The sequence below is a fragment of the Ochotona princeps genome, unplaced genomic scaffold, assembly GCF_030435755.1.
Source record: "Ochotona princeps isolate mOchPri1 unplaced genomic scaffold, mOchPri1.hap1 HAP1_SCAFFOLD_112, whole genome shotgun sequence".
Taxonomy (NCBI): Eukaryota; Metazoa; Chordata; class Mammalia; order Lagomorpha; family Ochotonidae; genus Ochotona; species Ochotona princeps.
Genome location: NW_026696064.1, coordinates 241,940 through 253,401, shown reverse-complemented (window position 1 = coordinate 253,401; position 11,462 = coordinate 241,940).

Here is an 11,462-nt window from a genome sequence, read left to right as displayed (position 1 = left end):
GGCCGGGGTGGAGGGTCACCGGCCAGTGTGAGGTGTCACTGGCCTGCTGTAGTCAGTGCTGAGGGTCACAAGGCCAAGGTGGAGGGCCTCCCGGCAGGGGTGGAAAGCCCTGGGTAGGAAGAGAAACCTGCAGGGCCTTGAAAGGTGCCCCAAAACCCTACCCTTCCAGCAGGCGATATGACTGCCCAAGCGGCCCCTTACCCAAGAAAATGTTCTGAAGAGCAAAAACATCGAAATCTGTGAGATACAGTTTCTGCTAATATCTGTTAGTGAAGTGTGTCTCCTGTAGGCAACAAATAAATGGGTTTTGTTTTTAATCCAGTCCACTAATCTGTGGCGTACGGTTGAGCTTAAGCCTATTACTTCATGGGTTAATATGTATGAGTGGGAATTTGGTCCTGTCATTTTAGGAATGGGTTGTTCATTGATTTAGTGTTCTGTTGTCATTTTGCTGGAATGTTCTTCACATTTGCCTTTGGTTTTACTGGGTGCTATTCCTCTTCTCTGTCAAGAGAACATCTTTAAATATCCTTTATAGGGCAGGTTTGCAAGAGGTATATTCTTTTAACTTTACTGTGGAAGAATTTGTTTTCATTGCCAAAGAAAAGAAAGCTTTGCTGGATATGTTACCCTAAGCTAACAATTTTTTTTTGCTTTTAGAATCTGGAATATGTCGCTCCATTCTCTTCTTGCCTGTAGAGTTTCCTGTGAGAGGTCTCCTGTGAGTTTGTCATTCCTTTATATGTCAATTGACTTTTTTTTTTTTTTGTAACGTGCGCTTAAATTTAAGGATCTTTTACTGCTGTTTGATTGAAGAGAGGTTGATTATATATGTTGTGGTGAAGAATGTTTTTGGTCCACCCGGTTTGGGAGTTCTGTGACTCTTCTGGATGTTGTTTCCCAATTCTTTCGCTACATTGGGGAAATTTTTGCTTATTATTTCATTGAATACACCATTAATCCCAGCTTTTTTTTTTCTGCACCTTCTGAGACTCCCATAATTCTTACATTAGGGCTCTGTGTCTTTCAAATCTTGAATACATTCTTTAGCCTGATCCAGCTCTGCCTCCAGCCTTTGTTTTGTTTTCCCCTGGTGACAGGAAATATCTTCCAATTGTGAGATTCTTTCTTCTGGTTGCTTCATTCTATTTTGGAGACTTTCCACTGTACTTTTAATTTTCTCCACTGTATTCTTCATTTCTAATGTATCAGTTTTTATTTTGATTCATTTCCAGTGTGACATATTCCTTAAATTCCTTGAATGCCTGCTTTATGTGCTTCTCGTTGTTGATAAGCAGCTTTATAACAAGCGTTTCGAATTCTGTATCCCTCATTTTCTGGATGTCTTCCTTGATTAACTTTGAGATTGGTAAAGGCTTTTGCTCCTTTGGAGGGGAGTCTTCAGTAATATTCAATGTGCCTTGTTTGTTCTTTTGCTCTTGATCATTGTACATCTGGTTAGCAGAGTCTTCTCCTTGTGGCAGGTTTCTAAGCTGTGTAACCCACAGGTTTACAGTTTAATTTTACTTATTGCAGTTGGTACATGGCTCTTTGCTTGCTGCCAATTGTGCCACTCCCTCCTTTGAGTTCCAGATCTGGGTTCTTACATTAGATTTTCCCCATGGTCTCTGTAGCCCCAGCTCCTGGCTCACCATTCTCTATCAGCTTTGATGTTGTGCTGAGGCTGCACCATTGTCTGTACAACCTTTCTCCCACTTCCGGTTGGAGCAGGTCCCAGGATTAGGGAGACACCAGGTGTCCTATATAGCTAGGTTGTTGGTGATGATGATCTTGCTGGAACCTGTTGGGCATTAGTTCTGAGGGCCACATGACCTATTTTGACACATACGATGCCATAGTTAATGTTATTTTCCTGTGTGACCAGTGCAATCCACGGAACTCGGTGAGTTCTGGTGAGCTCAGCACATGTGCAGTTCACTGTTGTCTCCTGCAGTCCTGAAACTTTTGCTACACTGTACAAAATGGTGCCTGACATGCCACTACTAGAGTTCTTGATCTGCTGGAGGTCATGTCTGAGGGCTCCCTGGACCTGTGGTGGGTGGCACCTGTAGGATGCTACGTTGTTGCAGTTTACTGAGTCAGAAATGTGTTCACTCCCAGCTCAGCATATGCTCAGGCCTTTCCCTTATCTTTGCCTTCTTATTCAAAATGCTGCCCAGTTTGGCTCTTGGGGGCGAACTGGCCCGTGAAATCCACCCTGTTCCCGTAGTGCCCATCTAGAACCTGCTACTCTGTCTCTGCTCCTGGTCAAATCAAACAGACGAGCAGGATGGGCAGTTTTTTGTCCGGGTTCACCTCCAGAGCTCTCAGTGAAAATCCTTTCCCACCTGGTTGCTGGTGGAGTTCTGGCTGCTGGTCGAGTTCAGATTGCTGTTAGCTGAATGCCGCTGGAGTATCAGTCACTGCAACACCACACCATTGTGTCTGTCAGTCTCCAGATACCCCTCTGCTGTTGTTCTGTCCTCAATTTCCTGGAATGTATCTTCTCTGCTTCATCCTAATTAACTGTTTCTCAGTCTGTTTAAACGTGTTGTTACCCTATTCTGACATCTTGCCCTTTGCGTATTTCTTGATTTAGGTGCCCAGGGAGAGGAGGGAGGAGGAAGTGGGAGAGAGATATGGGAAAGAGAGAGTCAAGGGGAAATGGGGGTTGGGAAAGGGAACCAGGACAAGAAATGGGGGTGTGTATATGTGTGTGTGCTTAAGTATATATACACGTGCTTATAAAGGTGTATGTGTAATTATATATACGTGTGTGTATGTTTGTGAGTGTAAGAGTGTATGTTTTTACTTAAGTATGTATGTATGAATAAATGTGTTTAGGTATGTGTATACATATGTGCCTATACATGTATATTTATGCATGCTTTTACGTATATATTTACATGGTTTTGGTTAAGAATTATAGATATTTACATAGGTATATGTGTTTATGTATAATTGTTTATGCAATCAACAAATGGTTATGTGTGTGCATACATGCATTCATGTAGGTAATTCGTTGTGTGTATGTATTATGTGTTTATGATATATGTACCTATGTATTTAGGCATTGTGTGTTGGCATGAGTATGTATGAATACAGGTGTGTATTTGTTTACTTAGTTAGACATTTATGTATGATGTTTTTGTGTGTTTATGCATTTCTTGAAACACAATAGAGTGGGGCAGAGGGAATATATAAGTTCTTCACCCACTGGTTCTCTCTCTCTGCAAGTGGCTGCCACAGGCCACACTGGGCCTCACCAAAGCCAAGGTGCCAAATCTCCATGTGGGTCTTCCCCATGGGTGGCAGGGACCCAAGCATTTGGGTGGGGAAAGGGAACTAGGGGAAAGAATGGGGTCTGTATTTGTTGAAATGTACGTCTGTCAATATAGGTGTACATGTGTACTATATATCATAAAGTATATTTATGCAAATATGTATGTATGAATGTAGGCATGAATGAGTTTATATAGGTCTGTATTTGTGTATTCTCATGTTTAGATATGGGAACATTTCATGGGCTTTGAGCGGGCACAGGGATAGAGGGGACATGGGGGACAGGAGAGGAGGGAGGAAGAAGGGGGAGAGAGGGAGACTGTGAAGAAGAGACAAGGGGAAACAGGGTGGGGAAAGGGAAACAAGGCAAGGAATGGGGTATTGGTGTATTTGTATTGTGTGCGTATGTATATATGCATGTGCTCATATACATATAAGTAACTTACAATGGCATATGTGTAATTACATATGTATGTGCTTATATATGTAGTCGTGCATACTTTTACATAAGTGTATAATTAGGTAAGCAGGTGTTCTGGCATGCCGAAGTGGGAAAGAGATGAGGAAGGGGAGAGACAAGAGAGGATGAGGGTGGGGCTGCTGACACACAGGGAACCAGGACAAAGAATGGGGGTATTTGTGCATATGTATGTGTTTTTAGGAGAGTATAATATGTATGTATATGGATATCATAAAGGCATAGATTTTACTCTGTATGAATGTAGGCATTATGGCTTTATTGAATTTTGAATTCACAAGTGGACTCTATTGTCTGAATTCCTAGCTTTGGGAGGTTTTCCCAGTTGCTGGTGTTACTAAGTTTTTGCTTTCATTTCAGTTAGGTAAGGAACATAGTTTGTGTGATTTTAAATCACTTCAGTTTATCAGTTTGTTTCATGATCCAGGGAGTGGTCTGTGTTGGTGAATGGTTCTTTTGAACTTGAAATGAGTGTGTGTTCTGCTGTTGTTGAATTAGGTTCAATTACTGGGTGGAAAGGTTGAATTCTTTAGTGTTTTTGCTAAATTATTGACTGTTAATCTTATTGCTGGTTTTTGGGCAAGAAGTATTAAAGACTGCATTGCAGTTATAAATCTATGGATTCCTCCTCTGTTCTCTCAGTTTCACAACTTTTTTGTTTTTGTTTTTGTTTGATTGGTTGGTTGGTTTTATATCTTTTATGTATGGGAAGTGTTGTGAGGAAAATGTATTCAGGGTTTTTCTCTTCATTGGTCAATTTGCCCTTTCTTTGTTGGGTAAAGTTCATCTTTTATTCTAGCAGGTTTGTTTACTCTGCAATCTAGTTTTTCAGATATGAATATGGACACTTGGTTGTTGTTTCGAAAGATTTTGGTTGCCATGTCATTTTTTTTTTTATTCTACCTACAGTGTCTGAGATGGTCTGAAGCCAAGAAGCAGAAGCTGTCTCCAGGTCTCCCTTGTGGTTGTTGGGTTCCAAGGATTTGACCGTCCTCTGCTGTACTCTCCAGGAAGTGGATCCAAAGTGGAGCAACTGAGACATGAACAGACACCCATATGTGACACTGGCAACACTGGCAGAGACTTCTCCAAGAGCGGTTGCTTGGCCAACTGCTGTAATCTCCTCTGTGCTACAACTTTGTGGAGCCTTGGATGTCACCCAACTCCTTTGACCTCCATGTGCCAGGTCAGTGTCACCATGGATGCCATGCGGAAGATGACACCCAGGTGCATAGCAAGGCAGCAACTTGTTTGCAGGGGCCCTCACCACAGGCCCGTGTGCTCTTCAACATCACACAAGGCACTTGTCCAGCCAGCAGCCTCCCCTTCCCAGTGGTGCTCTGTGGAAACCACTAGGTCTCAGTGTGTGCAAGCTGGGCAGCAGCCAGCTGCAGGCCCTGGCTGGTGGTTTCCTTGAGTTGATCCTGAGACTCAGGGCTGCAGAAGCATCGGAAGCTGCAGATGTCCAGGTGCAGAATGGAGACCCTTGTTGGTGAGTGATGGCATCTCTTCTCACTTCCTTTTGTGATTTTGTTCTGCTGGTCTTGCTATGCCTTTGTACTTAGTGTATTACACCATTCTTCTGCAGCTGATTTGTTGTGTGTGTGAGGTTATGCTGCTGGAGAATGGAATTAATTCTGCCTCTTTCCCAGAATGGTTGCTTTTTATTTCCTTGCTTCCAGCTCCAGTTGCCCCACTGTAAAACCCCTAAAACAATGGATAGAAGTAAATGAGCACTCAAATGGTTCTCTTATACCTGGTCTAGGAGGAAAGATTTAAGTTATTTTGTTCATGTATGATATTAGTTGTAAGGAGATCTTTTCAGGGAAGATTGCTGTGAAGCTGAGATTTTTCTTCCATTCTTAATTTGTTGATTTTTTTAAATACTGCAGAGGACTTTTTTTCCTTCATGATAATGAAGTTCTTCTGTGTTGTGGTGTGTGTTTTCAATCAAATTTTTAAAAATCTTATTTCACTATTTGTATTTTCCCAGATAGCTTTGTTGTCTGTGGAGGTGATTTCCAGGTTTATAAATTTTTATTGTGTTAAAATGATTTATTACAACAATTGATTTTTTTCCATGTCATCCTTGTATTTCTGGAGTTATTCTGAAATACACACCAGATGTACATATTTTATTATGCTTCTGTAGTTTGCAATGTGTTGACAATTTGGCAAATAGTCACAAGTGATGCTTTTGTATAATAACTTCATAATCACATTGTTTTTTCTTTGCCTCTATTTCTTTGAATGGTCTGTGACTCAGGTTTTAATGATGTTTTAAGTATTTGGAAGTTTTCAGAAATGAAGCCATCTGGTTTTAAACATCTCTTCATGGTGTTTTGGTTTCTTACTAATTCTGTCTTGTTGTGAGTTACAATTGTGTTCAGATTGTCTTTCACTGGACTGAATTTTAGCGAATATGTCTTTCTTGGATGAATCTGTTCTATCTATATTGCCTAAATTCTTGAAAGATTGAACTAAGATGTTTTCAGTGTTTACGAATCCCTCCTTTCCTTTTCTGTTTTTAGTTATTTATGGTTGGGTATGACTGGCAGAAATTTTCTTCTTTGATTCTGATCTAATTTTGCAAGCGCTTTGTCTTTTTTCCTTGTTTTTTCTTGAGAATAATTTGTCAGTTTCATCGATCGATAGTCAATTGTAGACATGAATGAATTGCTGTAGTGATTTGGTATCATTTTAATGTTTTCTTTTTCTTCCTTCTACTTGCTTTACTATTTGCACTTATGGTATTTCAGGTAAGCATGTAGGTTATTGCTTTTATGCTCTGTATTCTCTAGACACAGTGGTAGAATTCCTTGTTGCTGTCCTACAGTGAGGGCCTTTGAAGACTAAGGGTCACATAGGCATAAAGAGGTTCTTCAATGCCCATTGGCATGTATGAGAGTTAAATGGGATGTAGGACAGACTGAACGAATTTGCAGTACATAGTGGCAAGCATGGGAACCAGAGTAGGGGGCAGGTCTGGTGGGGCTATGGGGAGCTGCCCCAACTAACTGCAGCTCCCATTGGTTTGTATGAAGTGGGCAGGATCAGGCTGGACTGCAACACCCATTGTTTTGCGTGGAAGACAGGGCTGGAAACAGAACTGACCCAGCAGTTGCAACCACCATCATGTGCATAAGCTGATTGGAGTGACGGGCCATGCAGGACCCTATACTCGTTAGCACACACACGAATCAGGAATGGGATCATCTCAGACGAAGTTTCTTTGGAAATCCCTCCAACTGAACTGCTGATCTCAGAACCCCAACCATGAAGAGACTGTCTCAGCCAGTGGATTCTGAATAGATTTCATCATATTTGGATTGGCGAGATTGGCAGCAATTCAAAACTGTTGATCTGTCAAAACTGCTTGAGCAGGACCCTCGAGCATGCCCCACATTGGGGACCTGGGGTGGGTGGGAGGCTGGGTGGGGCTTCTCCCTTTGTTTCTACCCTGACCTCAGATACAGGGAATAAATGATGGTATTAGTACGGAAACAGTGGTCTTACCCACTTTCCTGTTGCCCTTGACCCACTGTACCCAATCAACTATGTGAGATCATAAAAAAAATAGAGAGAGAGAGAGAGAGAAGAAGAAAAAAGAAGGAAGGTAGGTCTGAAACAGAATGTAATTTATGTTCTTGCAAGCTAGGGTGTCAGTCAGTGGTCAACTTGTGTTTGTAGCTGGCCTCTAATAAACAGCTTATGCTGAAAAAGAAAAAGCAAACACCACACACACCACCATGCTTTTTATCCATTAGTTTGGGGGGGTTCCTACACTCATTTTTTCCTGTTTCAACTCTTCAATATTTTGTCCTGATTTCCTGGATGCTTTCTCGGATTTCAGCTGGATATGGTTTTATTTTTTCCTGTGATTTATTGTTATTTTTGTTGTTTTGTTGTTGTTGTTTTATAGTGTACTTGCATAGGCTCTGGGGTTTCCTATCCCCTCCCCAAGTCCCCTTCCTCACTATTTCCCCCATATTAATGTAGTAGTATAGTCCATCATAAATAGTCACATGACCATCATTCTGATGCTTAACTGTAACCTTACTTTGCAGGTAGGAACAATGGAAGAGAGTCCAGGGTGTTATTGTCAGATCATATTTCTAAGTGTTGCTCAGAGTCCATCATTGGTTTGGAAGTAGAGATGCATACTGCATCACATCTTTACAGCTGGTTAGGATAGTTTCTATTACACAGTTACTATACTTCTTAAATGAAAAGCTGTAAACCAAAATCACCAACAGGATCAGTAATCAAAAACTTAGAATGACATCAAGTTAAATAACATGCGACTGAATGGCCAATATGTCACTGAAGAAATGGAAAAGAAAATCAAAAACTTTCCTGAGGAAGGCGATGCTCCCGTATGACCTAAGTGTCACTGAAGTTAGTAGTAGAAAAGAAGCACATTTTGAGGAAATGAAATAAAACACACAACTGTCAAATTCCATGAGATGAAGCAAAAACAGTGTTACAAATGATCTTAATAATGTCCTCCCTCTGTTGTTTCCTGTGTTGTACAGTAAGACAGTCAAGTGTATTCTTTTTTTTCTTTTTTCTTTTTTTTATTACATTGCATTATGTGACACAGTTTTATAGGTACTGGGATTCCCCCTATCCCTTCCCAAACCCTCCCCCCATGGTGGAGTCCTCCATCTTGCTGCATTGCCACAGTTCAAGTTCAGTTGAGATTCTTTCATTGCAAGCATATACCAAGCATAGAGTCCAGTATCTTATTGTCCAGATTAGCTCAATGGCTTCTTGGGGAGACCATCTCTTGTCTGAAGGTAGAGCGGGCAGAGTATCATCCCTATCAATTAAAAGCCCTAACATAACATCAGCAACAATTTGTAACGTTATGGAATTAGTGGACTTAGTATTGACTAGGCAAAATGTTAAAAAAAAAATGCAAGTTCTTAACCACATAATGTGACTTCTTCATTGACATTTCAATTTTAGTTTATATGCAACTGGGTTCTATACACCTTAAATGGCTATAGATTACTATTCAACTGTCTCATGTCTATTTTCATTGTAGTATTTGGCTTTCTATAGTGTTGAAGCGTAATTTTGCTACACCTGGCTTTTTTTTTTTTTTTCGGGAAGTCTAGACTGGCTTATAACTCTAACAAGACATATGTCAACAGTTTAGGTGCAGAACAGCTTTAAGGAGGGATGTGCAGAGAAATCTTCAATGCCCTAGTGAGGAGTAACTAATCTTTGTGTACCACCTAGTTAGATATAAGTGAGTCCACGCTGAACGTTTCCTGTCTGATTCTAGGCTTTCCTTGTTGTTCTCTGTCTATCTATTCTAGATTTTTTGTTTGTTTGGTTGGTTATTTGTTTTGAGGGGTTTCTGGAGCCATCCTGATGGTCATTGGTTGTGGACCCAGAGTTGGAACCAAGCGAGGACCAGAGAGAATTCCCCTCCCTGGTCCCGAAGGAAGTTTGCTGTTCTTCTGTTTCTGTGGACTGCTCAGGGCTGTTGGCTGTTGTTCTGATGCTCTTGGATCCTGGGAGGGAGGATTTGGACTTCTTCCATCCCATGTAGTAGATTCAAGCTGGAGTGGATGACCTTAGAGTTCTTGGCCTCCGAAGGCACTCCAATTCCCCATGGTCTCCTTGGTAGTTGGGGTATAGTCCTTTGTGCTTGTACTGATAGTCCACGGTGAGGATCCAGGAGTCTTCAGGGTTGGGATACCAGCCTCCTCCTGTCCACCTGCTCCGCTCTGGGGTCATCTCCTGCTCTATGCATATGACCTCCTGTTAAGGGGTTGTCGGGATCTCTCTTGATTCCCCCATATGTCTTTGTAATTTAACTATTGTCTAATGCTGATTTGAGTCTGTTGTCTGAGAGTTACCAGTTATGATCCTGGTAGGTTGTATTTCACATCTACCTCACACATTCTAGGGAGATGAAAGATTTCTCTGCTGTCCCGTTCCATTATAGAATAACATAGGGTATTAAAAGTATATTAGGTTTTACAGTTCTTTGATGTAGGTCATAAGCAGTCTGACTCACATTGATTGTTGGTTCATTGGTTATGTCACAATATCTTATTGCATGTGGGATAGGCGCTTGAGGTTGAGATAATGTTACATTTTACAGGTACTATTTTTCATATTGACATCATTTTATCTTAATTTAAGACAAACATGTGGTATCTAACCTTTTGGGATTGGCTCATTTCCCTTAGCATTATGGTTTCCAGTTGGGCCCATTTGGCCACAAAGAACTGCATTTTTTTTTTAAGAGCTGAGTAGTATTCCATGGAGTAGATGAACCATAGCTAAAAAGGAACCCTACTCCACTGCTGGTGGGGCTGCAAGTTGGTACAGCCTCTATGGAAATCAGTATGGAGAACACTGAAACAACTCAAAATCTGCATACCATATGATCCAGCAGTAGCACTCCTAGGAATATACCCAAAACACCTGTTACACAAGAAACCAACATGCACCCCTATGTTCATAGCACAATCAGTAATTGCAAAAACATGGAAGCAACTGAAATGCCCATCAGCAGAAGACTGGATAAGTCAAGTGTATTCTTGGCGTCAGCTTTCTGCCGTTAATGTGGTTTATGATGTTGTTGGCATAATCAAGGGTAGCAAGTTAATATTCCTTTTTTAAAGATTTATTTATTTTTATTGGAAAGCCAGATATATAGAGAGGAGCAGAGACAGAGAGGAAGATCTTCCATTGGACGATTCACTCTCCTAGTGATCAAAATGGCCGGTCCTGCGCCTATACGAAGCCAGGAGTCTCTTCTGGGTCTCCATGCAGGTGCAGGTTCCCAAGGCTTTGGACCGTCCTCAACTGCTTTTCCCTGCCACAAGCAGGGAGCTTGATGTGAATAGGGTCCTTGGGGATCAGAACAAGTTTATGCTTGTTTACGTTCGTTTTTGTTTTGCATTCTTCATGGGGGTTGTCTTACATTCGAGTGAACATGGGATATCTGTCCTTTTGGGATTCGCTCATTTCACTGAGCAAAATGGTCTTCAGTTGAAACCATTTGTTTGCAAAGGGTAATATTTTATTCTTTGAAATAGCTGAGTTGAATTGCATAGGGTAGTTGTACCACAGTTTCTTGATGTGCTCCTCCTTCAATGGACGTCTAACTTGTTCCCATGTTTTTGCCATTGTTGATTGTGTTGCAGTGAACGTAGAGGTAAATGTTGCTTTCTCATGTGTATGTATCAGTTCTTTTTGATATACTCCCAGCAGTGGGATTGCTGCGTTATATGATAGGTTAATTTTCAGTTGCCTGAGTATTGTGCATACTGATTTCCAATTGCCTCTCTTTCTGTTGTTTTGGATAGTTGATGAAGAATTGTGGTCATTTCCAAATTGGAATACATTGTAGAGTTAAGTAGTGAAGCTGTCTGGACCCAGATATTTCTTTGCTGGGAGGGATTCAATTACTGATTTGTTCTCTGTTTCACTTATAGGTTTATTTAGGTGATCTGTTGCCTCATGACTTAGTTTAGGTAGGTGGTAGGACTCCAGGAATGTATCCATGTATTGAAAGTCTTCTGATTTGTTGGCATGTATTTATTTGTAATTATATCTGGTTATTCTCTGAATGGTTATGTTATCTCTTTCATCTTTGATATTCTGTTCCCTATTTTCTTTCATCCTACTAATCTTGTTTTCTTCTGTTTTTCAAAAAAAAAATCAGTTTAGTTTA